The 16629-nt window shown below is 33.8% G+C and overlaps 1 protein-coding gene across 2 annotated transcripts in view; it reads right to left on the bottom strand.

Annotated features, from left to right (window-relative positions):
* The window catches only part of TFDP1 (transcription factor Dp-1), a 132575-nt gene that overhangs the window by 97728 nt on the left and 18218 nt on the right, over nt 1–16629 (bottom strand). The gene's annotated exons all lie outside the window — the stretch shown is intronic.

Here is a 16629-nt window from a genome sequence, read left to right as displayed (position 1 = left end):
AACAGAATTTTTTTTTTATGTCATGTTACTATCATTTTTTAAATGTGCTTAAATGTAAAGTTGTTATTACAAGTTTTACAAAATCTCCAGTAAGGAGGTAATTATTCTAGTAATAAGTAATAAGCATGCTATATCATTCCCCTCCCTGCTCTCTTCCTATCTTTTGGCATGTAAAACCAGGACTGGGCTGCCTTTTCATAACTCCCCTCAATGCCTGGGGCCTCTTTACCTTGCAATGCACAACTATTATCAAGGCCTTCTCACCCCAGAATATTTTCTCCCATTGAAGAAGTCCTCCCTAAGCCTCCATTTTGTGGAAAGACACAGCTTTGCTGAAGTTGCTATTTCACCCAAAAACTTTTCTCAGTGCCTGAGAATTCATCTCCTACTATGCCTAAGGCTTAGCACACAGCCTGGCACATAGTAAATACTTTGCTTCATGAAATAGAACAACCACACGTATCTTTGACCAGTTGTAATTCCTCCCTCCTATGTAAAACAAATGTTAAAGCTGTTATAGAAAATATGTTAAAAATTCAGAATATTTCTCTTTTGTGATCAAATTAGAAACAAGTAGATGCCCATCAACTAGAGAGTAGCTTAACAAATTGCAGCACATGAATATAATGAAATATTACTGTATTCTAATAAAACTACAGACATGGTGAATATAAATAAGCATGGAAAGACAAACTGATAAGAACTGAATTTAGTAATCAGGAAAACAAAGCATAAAATGTTTACAAAATAAATGATAAGAACAGCCACAACAAAACAATCTAATTATAATGGCCACACTTTGCTTCAGAAAAAATAAGAGGAAAGATCTCCTTTCCTCCCTCCTCTGCAGAGTCAGGGATCTGTAGCTATTGAATGTTGTTTACAGTTTCAGACTATGTCCATGTTTTGAATGGTTTTACTGCTTTTATTTTCTCTTCTTTGTTTAAAGGAATGACTGAGGGAGGGAAGGAGAACATAGGTGATATAAAGATAAATCATATCATAAATTATGATAAATCAAATCAAATTGTGATATAAAGATAAAGATATAAATAAAAAATTTTCTAAAAAGTTCAACATAGGGTACATTTTTAGTCCAAGTTGTTCCATGAACTCTGAAAACTTTTCCCAAGTCACTTATTTAAAATACATTTACAAACACACACAAGACACTGAAGAGGCAAAAGATAAAGCTAGCATAGTCTCTGACCTCAATAAGTTTTTTTTTTTTGTATTGAAGAGAGATGTGCATGAGATAAATGTAATGAAAGGTAAGGGAGCCAAAAAAGCCAAAAGGCACAAGCAGACAAAATATCGATGCACCAGGAGAGCTAAGCAGGTATTGTACTTTTTTTAAGCTAAAAAAAAAGAAAAATTCACACTAAAAATCTCCTATTGTTTGTTCCTGTTGCAATAATATTTCATTTCTTTAATATAAATGATTTCTCTGCACATTCCCCAGTTGAGAAAAACCCCTTTAAAGCTAACCTTTTTTTTTTCTCCTTTTAATCTCCTATTCTTTCCCTTACTAATCCTAATCTCCTCCATATTCTCACTTCTTTTCCTACCGAGTTGGATGTTCCTATATTCCATTCCATGGGAGTGTATTTACCCCTCCAATAAGAGTGAGGTTCCTTTGATGCTCATTCTTCCTAATTCCTTCCTCTGGTTTGTGTTCTCTCCCATCTCTCCAGTTCCACACATACACACCTCTCCCATATTCTATATTGGTATATTACTCCCTTAAAACCTGCAGAAACAGGTGCTGTTTTTGCCTTTTGAAGAGATCAAGGCTCTGAAAGGAATCTGTTGGCACTACATGCAACCCTTCTAATTGCTCAAAGAGGTTTCAATGGGATGCAGGTAGGTAACTTGGTAGGTCAGGAAGATCCCAGTTCAAATTCAATCTCAGGTATTTACTACCTCAGCAAGTCACTTAACTCCAAACAAGACTATCTCCAGGATTTATTTTGCAGAAATCTCTCCTTCATGAGGACACTAGAAAAAAAATCTTCCCATTAGACGATCACCTTTAACATTCTTTGTGTGAGAATACCAATGAAAGGCCTGCTGAATAGTCCTCTACATCAAGGAATCTTGTGTAAGCCTAACTAACATTTATGCATGATTCCCAGCAGTAGGACAAGCTGTTTTATTCAGCCTTATTTTGAGGGGGAGGGGGAAAAGGGGAGTGATAATTAACAAACAACAGAACTATACACTCTCTGCACAAATTGTATGATTCTTAAGTGTCTGCTATAGAGGATTTTGTGCAAAAGTCTGACTACTTATTTCTCATCTTTATTAAAGATCCATAAGTAAATAAATCATTCTCAAAGATTTTACAAAGAAGAAAAAGGCATTTTTGTCCTTAGTCAATATTCCCTTTGAAATATTTTTTTTCTATTCTTCTTTTGGAATCCTCCAAGATATCTTGTAAAGCAATACATCAGTTTTCAACGTTATGAAACCTCTAGCACATATTTTTTCAATGTGTATTAGCTTTGACAGTCACTTCTCCTGGCTTTCTTTTAGGATTATAAGATTAAAAATTTAACAATGGAAAGCAGCTTAGATTTACTCAATTTCTTCATTTTACAGATGAGGAAATTAATACTCAGAGAAATAAAGTGTGTTGCCCATAATTACAAGGGCAATTCCAGTTTGATTCCAGCTCCTCAGACTGCAAATCTATTGTACTTCTTCACAAAGTACATGGTATTACATTCATAGCATCAAGGCCCAATACCGTGGTTCTTCTGTCACCCACTAAGAATATTCAATAGTAAAATTTAATTTTTAAAGTTATTTTTGTTCTGGGTAATTTCAGTAAGTCCTGGAGAGACTTACATGAACTAAATGAAGTAAGTAGCACCAAGAGAACACTGTACACAGAAATAATAAGATTATACAATGATCAATTCTGATGGACATGACTCTTTTCAACAATGAGGTGATTCAGGCCAGTTCCAATGGACTTGTGATGATGGAGAGAGCCATCTGCATCCAGAAAGAGGATTGTGGAGACTGAGTATGGATCACAGAATAGTACTTTCACCTTTTTTTTGTTGTTTGCTTTTTGCTTTCTTTCTCATTTTTTTCTCCTTTTTGATCTGATTTTTCTTCTGCAGCATGATAAATGTGAAAATGTATATAGAGAAATTGTACATGTTTAACATATTACACTACTTGCTGTCTAGGGGAGAGGGTGGAGGGAAGGGAGGGAGAAAATTTGGGACACAAGGTTTTGCAGGAGTGAATGTTGAAAACTATCTTTGCATGTATTTTGAAAATAAAAAGCTATTATTTAAAAAAGTTATTTTGTTCTCCACTTATTTGTACTCTCAAATCCATTAAGTTTCAAAAACTTATCTTTATAACAGGATTACTCTAGAAATTTTGTAAGTAAAGGGGAGGGGAGAAGGGAGAGAGAGAAGCAAGAAATAATCTGCTATAGAAACTTCAGGAATTTTTAAAAAATAAACAAGTTAGCACTGAGAGTTTGACAGGTACTGAATTCTGCTATTGACCTATCACTTACATTTGTTAATGAGTATAAATGTTGACGAGTTTGTTTTTATCTCATTTCAGATATAGATACATAAATAGATAGAAATACAAATATATACAGAGAGAGAAATACATATACAAAAACATGAGATTAATTTTTAAATGAGAAGTTAAAATTAGAAAGCATTTTACTCTATAAGATAGAAAGAAATTATATTCAAGGTAAATCACTGACAAAAGCTATTTAAATTATATCCTTCCTCCTGGGAACTAAAGTCTTTTGCATTTACTATAGAAATGAAAAAGGAAATATTTCAGAAGAGGAATGTACCTTTTTTTTTGTTTTGTTTCCAACTGCCACATAAATCAGACTAAAAAAAATTTTAATTCAATTATTTGCTAAATTTTAAATATTGTGTTCAGATTTAGCTGTTATTATCTAAGTAATTAAATGGAATCAGGTAAAGAAAAGAGAAATTTAGAACTATCAATACCATCAAGACATATAAAACATGATTTAGAAGTAAAAGAATTTAGAGTTACAAAAGTAACAGAATTATTCTAAAAGTAAATTCAGATTTATATTGGGTTTGATAGATCAATTGGGGGCAATTATTTTCTATGGCCTAGATACTTTTCTGGGCCATGGATAGTTATTGATAGACAATCATTTAAATATTTATTAAGACACTAGGATCTAACTGTTAGGACATGTATACTTATATTGTATTTAATTTATACTTTAACATATTTAACATGTATTGGTCAACCTGCCATTGGGGGAAGGGATAGGGAGGGGAAAAATTAGAACAAAAGATTTGTCGATGCTGTAAAATTACCCATGCATACATATAACTTGTAAATAAAAAGTTATTTTAAAAAAATTCAAAATGGAAAAAAAAAAACTTAATTTAAAAAAAAAAAAAACACTTGGACCACTCTCTATTATACATGGGATTTGTAAACAATCTCATACCTCCAGATATTGATATTAACTGTAAAATATCTTGTTTTAATTAAAATCAATTAAACTTGATTTGCAAGGTGGAATCTCTTGGGACACTGGGAATCTCTTGGGAAATTTCAATATAATTTACTTATTGTTTTTATGATCTGAGAAGGAAAATTTCTGAAGCCCCTCCCTGGAACCAAGAATCTGCTAAAAGCTGAAACTCTAAATACAAAGTTTCTGCTCTCAAGTAACTTCTATTCTACATTAGGGAAGAACATTTAGAGGGATAATCATTGTGGGTGTCTGAGACACTGAAATCATGTGAGTTGACCAACATGAAGCAATGTTCATCACTGTGTCCTTAAATCCAGTGAGACATACAAGAGATGTATGCATGAGTACATCAGGCAGGTAGAGTATGTATTTTCGGCTTCATAGATCAACCTTCATCTGGTTCCCTCCCTGAGGATAACCTCCACCATGACCCAGGTCTTCAATGGGAATGCTGACTCCAAGCTTGGAATTAACATATCAAATGAACATTTCTTCTTTCCCAGTGGTGTCTCCTTCCCAGAATTCCCATTTTAAGAAGGATACCCAGGCCACGCAAGTCTCCTGGCTCTCCAGAATAGACTCCAAGTCCCTTTGTCCCCACACATCCTCACCCCAACTTTTCAGCCTCTTTTGATGTGTCTTCCCTTCTCTATTGCAATGCTAACCCCCTTGAAGGAACCAACTGTCTTTCTATTTGTACTTGTCCACAGAGCTTAGTCCAGTGCTTGGCACATGGTTAAGTGCTCAGTCAATGACTACTGGAGAACTGACAACTTCCATAACTTGTTTTCTTGCATCAGAATATGGATTATGTGAAAACGGAAGAGGAAGGAGGGCTGCAACAGGGGGGGAAAAAAAACAGCTTTTCCCTTATAGTCCAAGATTACTGGAAAAAATTGTAATCTATACTATTTGCTGAATGTATAATATTGGAAAAGCATGTCCAGAACAATCTCACTATAGGTGAGTTCTTTTAAACTGCTTGAACTTACTTTATTCTACTGCCTAATTTTTATCCTATAGAGTTGTTCTATGTTTCTTTTTAGAAGTGTCCAGTTCAGGCATAAAAGCATATTGTACTAAACGTTCTAAAACTCTTAAAATAATTCATTTCTAGATCTGGCATTCTTCCACTTATCAATAGCAACAGAGATACTGGCTTTACAAGAAAATGTTAAGAACATCTGTAAAGTACAACATTTTTATCCAACATTTTTATTGGATAATGGACTTGTGGCCTATTAGGGAAAAGATAGCTAAATTTTGAGTTGAAATCAAACTTTAATTTAAGTGACCAAATATGTTTTACCCATAGACCAAGATGAAAAGATCTACTACTAACAAGAAATGAATTTGCTCTCATTTTAGTGGAAAACCTATATTCTATAACTGATCCCTAGTTTTCAAAATGATGACCCTTGTGCTCTATGATCACAAAAGAGGTACATATGGGAGGCTCTGAAGTTTGACATTTTAAGACTATGGCAATGAAGAGAAGCCAGGATATGGAGTTAGAGGATCTGGTTTGGATAAAGATAAATCTACAATCCTATGAGCTAAATATAAACCTTGCTGTCAAGATAGCAAGCATTTATTATTAAGTACCTACTATATGTCTTAGACATCAAAAAGACACTATATGTCTTAGACATGTCTAAAACATCAAAAAATACCTGCTATAATCTATTCTCCATTTCTGAATTTAATTTTTCCAAAATTATAAAATGCTCTACACCTTGCTCAATCATGCAGAAGAGTTTTTTATGACATTAATCACATACATTTATGCTTGAATGTTCTATCTCCTGCCAAAGCAAGAAGCATCTTGGTTAAGTTGGAGATGGGGATGCAAAGCATTGAGTCAGCTCCTCAACATGTCTCTTTGCAGTTTGCACTCTGCCTGTTTATTAAATACTCTGGTCATTATCTTTTGGGAAATGGTTATTTTTATTACATATTTGTATCAATTCCCTATTTATTAACAGATATCTATGCAAAGTTTATAACAGTTGGCCAACCAGTAAGTATTTAATAAGCACTGTGTTAAGAGTTGACCCGAGAGACAAAATATAGACCCTGCCCTCAAAAAGCTCACAATCAAAAATTAACTATTTTTCTTCTAATTCTGATTGTTTGTGTGAACGGTTTTCAACATAAAGTAATCAAAAGTATCCACTGTTTTCTAGGATCACCTCTATCCCATACTTATAAGAATTATTCCATTAACCATTGTTGTAAAAAGTAAATCTTTGCTTTCTTCTCTACTAGGCTTATGATAACACTTTTTTAGTTATAAATTTAGTTACATTTTTACATTATATATTAGGAACTTATTTATGCTGGTGTATAATAATTTCTGCCAAGAATGTTTTCCAGATGAGATGATTGAGGACAGTTCCAATGATCTTGTGATGGAGAGAGCCATCTGCACCTAGAGAGAGGACTGTAGGAATTGAGTGTGGATCACAACATAGCATTTTCACTCTTTTTGTTGTTGTTGCTTACACTTTGTTTTCTTTTTCCTTTTTGATTTGATTTTTCTTGTGCAGCATAATAATTGTAGAAACATGTATAAAAGAATTGCACATTTTTAACATATATTGGATTACTTGTCATCTAGGGCAGGGGGTGGGGGAAAGGGAAGAAAAATTAGAACATAAAGTTTTTTAAAGGTCAATGTTGAAAAATTATCCATGCATGTTTTGAAAATAAAAAGCTTAAATAAAATTTTAAAAAAGAATCTTTTTAGTTTTTGCTTATTTAAGTAGGTAATCTTTATAACAATAATTGGTGTCTTTGTTTAAGGAACATTATGTCACTATGCTCAATTGTTTCTGAGTCCAGTGATAAAATAAAGTGGATTTCTATCAAATGGGAAATGGCTGGATTATGATTTGTGAACTAATAGCACTTTTCTTGAAAAAACTTGAAAAGAGTTATATTTTCTTAATATAAGAAAAAAAATTTAAGCAAAACAAGGAAATTGATTGACATGATAACAATAAAAATAAACAACTTTGAAAAACAACAGAACTTTGATCACCATGACGGCCTAGCAGGGAGATAATAAAGAGTGCCTGCTGCCCCTTAATAAGACATGGTAGACTATAGGTGCAGAATGATTTTTTTTTCAAACATGGCCAACATATTAAGGTTCTGCTTGACTAAATTCATTTGTTACAACAGAAAACTCCTATTTGCAAAGGAACTAACAGTTAATGGACAGAGACAAAAAAAAAGAAAAGAGTACACCAATAAAACGTTTTTAAATCAAAGAAAGAGACTTCAGAAAAGGAAATAAAGCCAATTCAATCACTTATTAAATTTACATAGACTTTTTGACAAATCAAATATAAGATCATGATTTTATATACAATCTCATTTTTTGTTCTATTTTATATAGTGGCTAAATTAAGTTCATAACAAAAAAAAATTTTAATTGAATAAAGTTAAGCTGTGAAACAGGAGAAATGTAAATATGGTCAAGTAGAAGGTTGTGGTTTAGGGGAATGTTTTTTAAGCATAGGAAGACATATGTGGCAACATAGTAGAGGTGCCAATGTGTATGGAATATACATTCCACATATATATGTTACAGACAGATAGATAGACACTGAAAATAGCTGAAGTTTCTATCATTTTTCAGACTTGTACAACTTTCCATGACCCTATTTGGGGTTTTCTTGGCAAAAATACTGCAATGGTTTGCCACTTCCATCTCAAGATCATTTCACAGATAAGGAAATTAAGGAAAATAAGGATAATGACTTACACAAAATCAAACAGCTAGCAAGTATCCAGACATGAAGAGTCCAGATTTGAATTTGGCAAAATGAGAATTCCTGACTCCAAGATTACACATGAGATGAAATAAGACAGGATCAAAGACAGGTAGAGTTTGCTAAACAAGAATAACCAAAGGGGCAGCTAGTTGGTGCAGTGGATTAGCACCAGCCCTGAAATCAGGAGGATCTGAGTTCAAATCTGTTCTGACATTTAACACTTTTAGCTGTGTGATCCTGGGCAAGTCACTTAACCCCAATTGCCTTGGCCAAAAAAAAAAAAAAGAAAAGAAAAGAAAAGAAACAAAGAGGGAAACCCAGACCAAAAAATCTAATCACTCTGAACCAAGAGAGTTTGCCATATAGCTGATAGGAACTGAATCCAGCAGCAGTCTAGTCTTATTCAGACCATGGGGAGGTGCAATTAGACTTTGCCCTGTATCAGCCCCTTCTGAAGTCTTGAAAATTTGCAAGTAAGTCCCCAGCCTGTCCCTGACATTCTGACATCATCTATCAAAAAAACAGCAAAAGGACCAACCCAGACCTTTCCTAAAGAATAAGGTAGAGCTCGTCCAAAAACATCAGAAATAGGCATTAAATAAACATCACTCTGTTCTTTTGCAAGGGTGGAAAGTTCACAGGCAAGGAACATTATAAGACATCAGGTTGTTTCAATGTGCTGGCCATTTTTGTTGATGTGTTTCCTCTTTCTTTTTAAAAATCCTTCATTGTAAGCTCTATGATATAGAAGGTTGAGGACACAGGGGGAAATCTTGATGATATAAAAATAAATCAGTAAAATCTATTATTTTAAAAAAAAATTAAACAACAACTCTTCCTCTGAAACTGGAGCAATGTTAAAACGATGTGGCATGCACAATTGGGAAAAAGGCGTTCAGAATTGATAATATCAATTTTTTATGTGGGTAGTTTGAGAAGAGAAGGTCTGGAAAAGAAGCTGAAGGAAATTGGACGAAGAGACAATCAAGAAAGCATAGAAGGATCCAGTTGAGACCCCACAACAAAAAAATCATGATATACTCAATCAATATAAGAGTGTGTTTGTGAGTCTATGTGTGTATCTTCACAGAACTTTCTCAAATGCCTGTTTTTGTTAACTATGGATATCTGTTGTTCAACAATAAGGTTTCAGGTTTGTAGGAGTATGCTATTCTGAGTTGCAATGTGAATTGCACAATATTCTATTCCTTTTTGTAATTTTTTGTAGATCTAAAACAATCTTGTGTTGCCTGAATTGCTTCTCCTTTAAAGTCTTTCTGTTAAGTTTCTTAGAAAATGTTTTTCATTGATATTATTAAATTTAACCATTATGGATGAGGTTGAAGTGTGAATGTTTCTTCTCCTAAAGGTGAAACATCGGATCTATTGATTCTCTTGTTTTTATTTTGTTGTCATTTTATTTAGAAGTTTGGGACAATTTTCTCATATTATATCCTTATTTTTGGATTTGTTGTGTTCTTTCATGGGCAACTAAGTGGCCCAGTGGACAAAGTGCTAAAGCCTAGAATGAGAAGACCTGAGTTCAAATCTACCTTCAGACACTTAAATAGCTATGTGACTCAGGACAAACCACTTAATTATTTGCTTCAATTTCCTTTCTATAAAATGGGGATAATAATGGCACCTAACTCTCAGGACTGATCAAATGAGATAATAATTGGAAAGTGCTTAGGATAGTAATTGGTACATACCAAGCACTACATAAATATTATTATTATTATTATTATTATTATTATTATAGGAAATCTCTTGAAAATTGGGGCAATTAGATGGCACAGAGTACAGGCCCTGAAGTCAGAAAAATCTGAGTTAAAATTCAGCCTGGGACACTTAACATATAGTTATGTGAATCTGGGGCAAGTTGCCTAAGCCCAACTGCCTCACAAAAACACATAATTTCTATAAACTGAAAAGTAGCACATCATGTATATATAAAACTATCTTTTAAAATAATCTCTGATATCTCGTATTTGTTTTGTGGTTTGATTCGTCTAATTCTGAGAGTGCAAGGTTGAGATTACCCACTATTATAGTTTTGCTGTCTATTTCTTCTTGCAACTCTCTTAACTTCTCCTTTAGGAAGTTAGATGCTATACCACTTGGTGCATATATGTTTAGTATTATAATCTCTGATATCTCTGAAAATTAACTTGTCTCTTCTCAGGATCAATCACTTTAGCTTATAAAAGGATCCATAAGTTGGTTTGTTTTTTAACACTGTTGCCTTTTGTTTTCCTTCTGCTAGACTTTTATCTATTTCTTAATTTTTGCATTTAAAATCTGATTTTTTTTTCATTTCTTTCTTTAGATATTTTCTATCATGGATTCATTTGCTTTTCTAATCTAATTGATACTTTTTAAAGCTCTAGCTATTACTCTATTCTCATTCCTAATTTTTTCTTTTATAGGTTTATTTATCTTCTGAATAATCCTTAAATTTCTTTTATTCTAGACACAGGAGTCCATATTATTCTGTATTTCAGACACTGGTTCACTTTCCTTTTTCATTTGTTAAGAAAGCTGTTTTTTTCCGCTCAGTCTCTGTTGGTGAACAGTTTCCTTGGGACTATATTCCACAAAAGACTGCCCCAGTCTTCTGACATTAGGAGATAGAAAGTTCAGTGACCTAAGTAACCTCTGAGACTAAGAAAGGCCCCTTCCAGTCCTCTTATCTCTAGGCCTGCTGCAGCATCCTAAAATGATAACAATCCTCATTCTTGTCTTGGCTCTCCCCAGCCCCAGCTTCTTTTCCTTCTCATGGTTGAGCAATAAATATTATCTGGCTGAAGAAAGGGGGTGGGGATGCTCCCAGCATAGTCTCTATAGCTTTGAGTGTCCCTAAACCAAAGTCTTTCCCACCTTGCTTTGGTTGTTAGCCAGTGTTGCTTGCTCCATTAAAAAGGTACCAGAAAAGTAATCTCAGTAAACAAAAGTCATCCTTTTCTTAATGCTAGATTGTAGACTCCAAAAGAGCGAAAACTTTTTTTAAATTTCCACTCATATTCAGCATATCTGTTATGAACACAGTAGATGTTCAATAAATAAACATCGAATGAGAGGTATTATATTATTTTTGTTAATCTATTACATACCAAGTGCCAAATTTAAGTGATTCAGCAATGGCATTTATCATTTCCTTAAGTATATATTACATCCAGAAGATGCTGCTATCTAGAATCAAAATCCAATTCTTATCATACCTTGGACTTACTCATGTTTCCAAGTGAATTTTTCTTAAAGATAAAATGAAGGTATTCACATCTCCTATTTTCACTCTCACTCTCTCCTATTGTGAATTTTAGTGTATGTTAAAATATGCTAGGCTACCTACAGAACATCTAAATAGTAAAGACCAAGACGACAAACATTAAAAATTAGTAACCACACATCTTTTACTTGGTGTGTAAATTAGATAAAGTGTATTGGTTGTCTAAAAAGGCCTAGTTTCAAATCCTCCTTCTGATGTTATTAAATCTGTAGAACTTCAGATGAGTCACTAGACCCTCAAGGATGTTAATTTCCTCATCTATAAAAATGAAAGGAGTTGTACTGGTGAGAGCTTGTAGAAGTCCAAATATAGTGGCTCTTTCTACCAAATTTCATTGCCTTTATAATATATGGTGTCCTAAACACAAATCAAGAAGGAAAGAGATACACTCAAAGGGGTGTCCATGAATTGGATGTAATGGAATACTTCTGTGATATAAAAAAATAGCAGTAATAATAACTAGTATTTATATACTACTTTAAGTTTGCAAAGTGCTCTATAAATATCTCATCTTATGCTCACAACAACCCTGAGAGATAGGTGCTATTATAATCTCCATTTTTACAATGAGAAAAATGATAGATAGGTTAAATGACTTGCCTAGTATTATACAGCTAAGAAGTATCTTTTGAACTCTTTGGCTCTAGATTCAGTGGTCTCTCAATTGCACCCGCTTGCTGCCATGACCTTGTTATGTGCATCTGTTTCAAAAATCTATGTACAATTTAACAAAGCAGTGCAAGAATTGGCTTTGTTTCCTTTCTAAAAGACTTTCTCTATTTTAAAAAAAGTTTTGTGACAAACCCAAAGATCCTAACTTTTGGGATAAGAATTCATTATTTCACAAAAACTGCTGGGATAACTGGAAATTAATATGGCAGAAATTAGGCATGGACCCACACTTAACACCATATACCAAGATAAGATCAAAATGAGTCCATGATTTAGGCATAAAGAACGAGATTATAAATAAATTAGAGGAACATAGAATAATTTATCTCTCAGACCTGTGGAGGAAGAAGAAATTTGTTACCAAAGATGAACTAGAAACTATTATTGATCACAAAATAGAAAATTTTAATTACATCAAATTAAAAAGCTTTTGTACAAACAAAATCAATGCAGACAAGATTAGAAGGGAAGCAACAAACTGGGAAAACATCTTCACAGTTAAAGGTTCTGATAAAGGCCTCATTTCCAAAATATATAGAGAACTGACTCTAATTTATAAGAATTCAAGCCATTCTCCAATTGATAAATGGTCAAAGGATATGAACAGACAATTTTCAGAAATTGAAACTGAAATTATTACCACTCATATGAAAGTGTTCCAAATCACTATTAATCAGAGAAATGCAAATTAAGACAACTCTGAGATACCACTACACACCTGTCAGATTGGCTAAGATGACAGGAAAAAATAATGACAAATGTTGGAGGGGATGCGGGAAAACTGGGACACTGATGCATTGTTGGTGGAGTTGTGAACGAATCCAACCATTCTGGAGAGCAATCTGGAATTATGCCCAAAATGTTATCAAATTGTACATACCCTTTGACCCAGCAGTGCTACTACTGGGCTTGTACCCCAAGGAGATACTAAAGAAGGAAAGGGACCTGTATGTGCCAAAATGTTTGTAGCAGCACCGTTTGTAGTGGCTAGAAACTGGAAAATGAATGGATGCCCATCAATTGGAGAATGATTGGGTAAATTGTGGTATATGAATGTTATGGAATATTACTGTTCTGTAAAAAATGACCAGCAGGATGAATACAGAGAGGCTTGGAGAGACTTACATGAACTGATGCTAAATGAAATGAGCAGAACCAGGAGATCATTTTATACTTCAACAACGATACTGTATGAAGATGTATTCTGATGGAAGTGGATTTCTTTGACAAAGAGACCTAATTCAGTTTCAATTGATCAGTGATGGACAGAAGCAGCTACACCCAAAGAAAGAACACTGGGAAATGAATGTAAACTGTTTTCATTTTTGTTTTTCTTCCCAGGTTATTTTTACCTTCTGAATCCAATTCTCCCTGTGCAACAAAAGAACTGTTTGGTTCTGCATACATATATTGTATCTAGGATATACTGCGACATATTCAACATATATAGGACTGCTTGCCATCTAGGGGAGGTTGTGGAGGGAGAAAGGGGAAAAATCGGAACAGAAGTGAGTGCAAGGGATAATGTTGTAAAAAATTATCCTGGAATGGGTTCTGTCAATAAAAAATTATTATAATAATAATTTAAAAGTCTATAAATATCTTCTCAACAAATAAAAAGCCCCTGATTTTCTGAAAAAAAAAAAAAAAAAGTTTGTTGGTACTCTTTTCTTTGTTTTTGTATGTTTGCCACTGCTATTAATTCACAGTTCCCTTGTAATAGAAGTCTGCCCTTGTAACAGATAAATATAATCAAGGAAAACATCAATACATTGGCCATGTCTGAAAATGTTTGTATCATTCTGCACCAGTACTCCACCACTTCTGCCAAGAGACAATAGGAATACTTCACTCTCAGCCTTCTAAAGTCATGATTCGTTACAGAGCTGATCAGAATTCTGACATCAAATATTTCTGCTAAATATTTGACATCTAAAACCTCTAAAGTGACAAAAATTGACACAATCAAGAGAACAATTCCCCAAAGATATTGGAGTGCTTTGTCTTTTCCTTCTCCAGTTCATTTTACATATGAGGAAACTGAGGCGAAAGGGTTAAGTGACTTGTGCAAGGTCACACAGATAAGTATCTGAAGCCATAACTGAATTCAGAAAGATGAGCCTTACCAAAAACATGGCGGACACTCTATCCATTTGGACACTCTATCCACTGTCTTACCTAGTAATGAATAGTGATTGAATAGTAATGAATACTATTTAGCAAATATATCAATAAGTATTTATTAAGTACTTATTACTGTATGTATTAGGTAGTGTACTAGATCTCGGGGATTCAAAAACAAAGAATGAAATGATCCCTACCCTCATAGAGCTTCCGCTCTATAGACAGAGGTAACATATATATATTCATAAGCATGTATGCACACATACACATATACAACTTCCCCCCCTTAAAATGCAAAGGAATGAGAAAAGTAGGTTTTGTGGGAAAATGGGGAGTAAGAATGTTTCACATGGAAAGTAGAATGTGGGATTTGTCATAAGGTGGTTTTTTTCCCCTTTTCTCCCCTCAACTTGAAAATGAATAGGAAAAACAGGAGAGTTCAAAAAAGAGAAAGGATCTTTTGTTAGAAATGCACAATTGGGACAGCTTGTTGAATGTTACAAGTTGAATTTAATATACAATTTCAAAGAAAATTAATCAATACATAATAAAGATTCTGTTTCCCATACAATCTTTTTTTGATATTATATATATGTAAATTCTCATGTTTAGAGTTTAAAATCAGAATTTTGAAAACCTTTTTTTTTTTTTTTTTTTTTTAAAGTGGTACATGAGCTGTGTCTTACAGAAAAGGATCCTGAGGTAGAAGTGAGTTGCAAATACATTCCAGGGAAGGGGGATGGCCAAAACAAAGATACAGAATTAGGAGATGGAGTGCCTAATGGGAGGAACAGAGAGAAGACCAGTTTGGCAGGATTGTTGGGAGTAATGCATAATGAGTCTGGGAGAATAGGTTAGGACTTAAGTACAAAGGGCTTTAAATGTCAAACAAGAAAAATTTTTATTTTATCCTAAGGCAACAAGGAGCCAATGCAGTTCAGTGAACTGGGGAGTAACATGGTCCAATCAGCATCTCAAAAAAATCTGGCTTCTCTGTTCAAAGTAGATCACAGTTCTGGAGTTGAAAGGGATTTCAAAGGCCAATGAGTCCAGCCATTATTGAGAAACTGAGGGATAGAGATCTGCCCAGGATCAGACTGCTAGTAACTGAGGTAGAAAACAAATCCAGATTTTCCTGGACTCCAAATTCTGTGCTTTATCCACAAATAGGAGGAAACAGGAAGAATAATTAAGAAAACTAAGGTTAAAAAGAATGTGAGTGAGAGAGACAGAGACAGGAAAAAAATCTGGCAATTAATCGATTATATGTTTGGGGCAAAGACGAGTGAGGATGAAGAAAAATGCTGAGGTTATAAACCTAGGAGACTAAAAGAATGATGATCTCTTCAACAGAAATAGTCAAGTCTGAAAGGCAAGGGGTGTGGAGAAGATGATTTCAGTTTTTTAATATGTTGAATTTGAAATGTCCAGTGATTTGGGGTCTGAGGATCAGGAGAAAGACTAGGACTGGACATGTAGGTCTGTGAGTCATCTGCAGAGAAAAGATTTAATTGAATCACAAGGATAGGAGGTCACACCAGGAGAAATAGTATAGGAATAGAAGAGATGAGGGGAGTAGGACAGAGCCTTTGGGAAAATACACAGTTAGGGAGCACGCCATATTTGATGAAATAGCCAATGAGAATGAGAAAGTTCATTCAAATGGGCAGAAAAACAGGACAGATCAAAGAAACAATGTTGATTCCATATAATTAAATTTTAACAAACTACAGTTACAAACACTGAAAATAACATATATTTCCAAGCCCAACTACTATGGGAGTGATATTGCATAACTTTTTTTGGAAATGTAATGGGGAGGGAGTTGTTTATTGAGAAATCATTGATAGAGGCCCAAAAGAAAATGGAATAAAAACATTTTTAAATTTCCCTCTTCATCAAGCCCTAAATATTACTAAAGTGGAACAGTATCATAGTTGTACAAAACACATAAGAAGATATAAATTGTTATATTGAAGATACAAATTGTTTTTCTTTCCTCATTATGACTTAATATAATTTTACTTGGTGAACCTAACATCCCTTACATCATCACATTTCATCTGAAGAATGCAGAAAACAAATAATGTTAGAAAAAATTCTGAAAGCAAATTAACAAACTAGTACAGTCTTAAAAATTCAGAAATGACAGTTTTCTTTACTTTTTTTTTTTTGATGGTTTTCTTTACAAAAAAAAATGTTAAATTGCTAATTCAAAATACTTCCATCTTTGAGGGATTATAATG

This window comes from Sarcophilus harrisii, chromosome 3, assembly GCF_902635505.1.
Source record: "Sarcophilus harrisii chromosome 3, mSarHar1.11, whole genome shotgun sequence".
NCBI lineage: Eukaryota > Metazoa > Chordata > Mammalia > Dasyuromorphia > Dasyuridae > Sarcophilus > Sarcophilus harrisii.
This window is presented reverse-complemented; position numbering and strand designations above follow the sequence as displayed.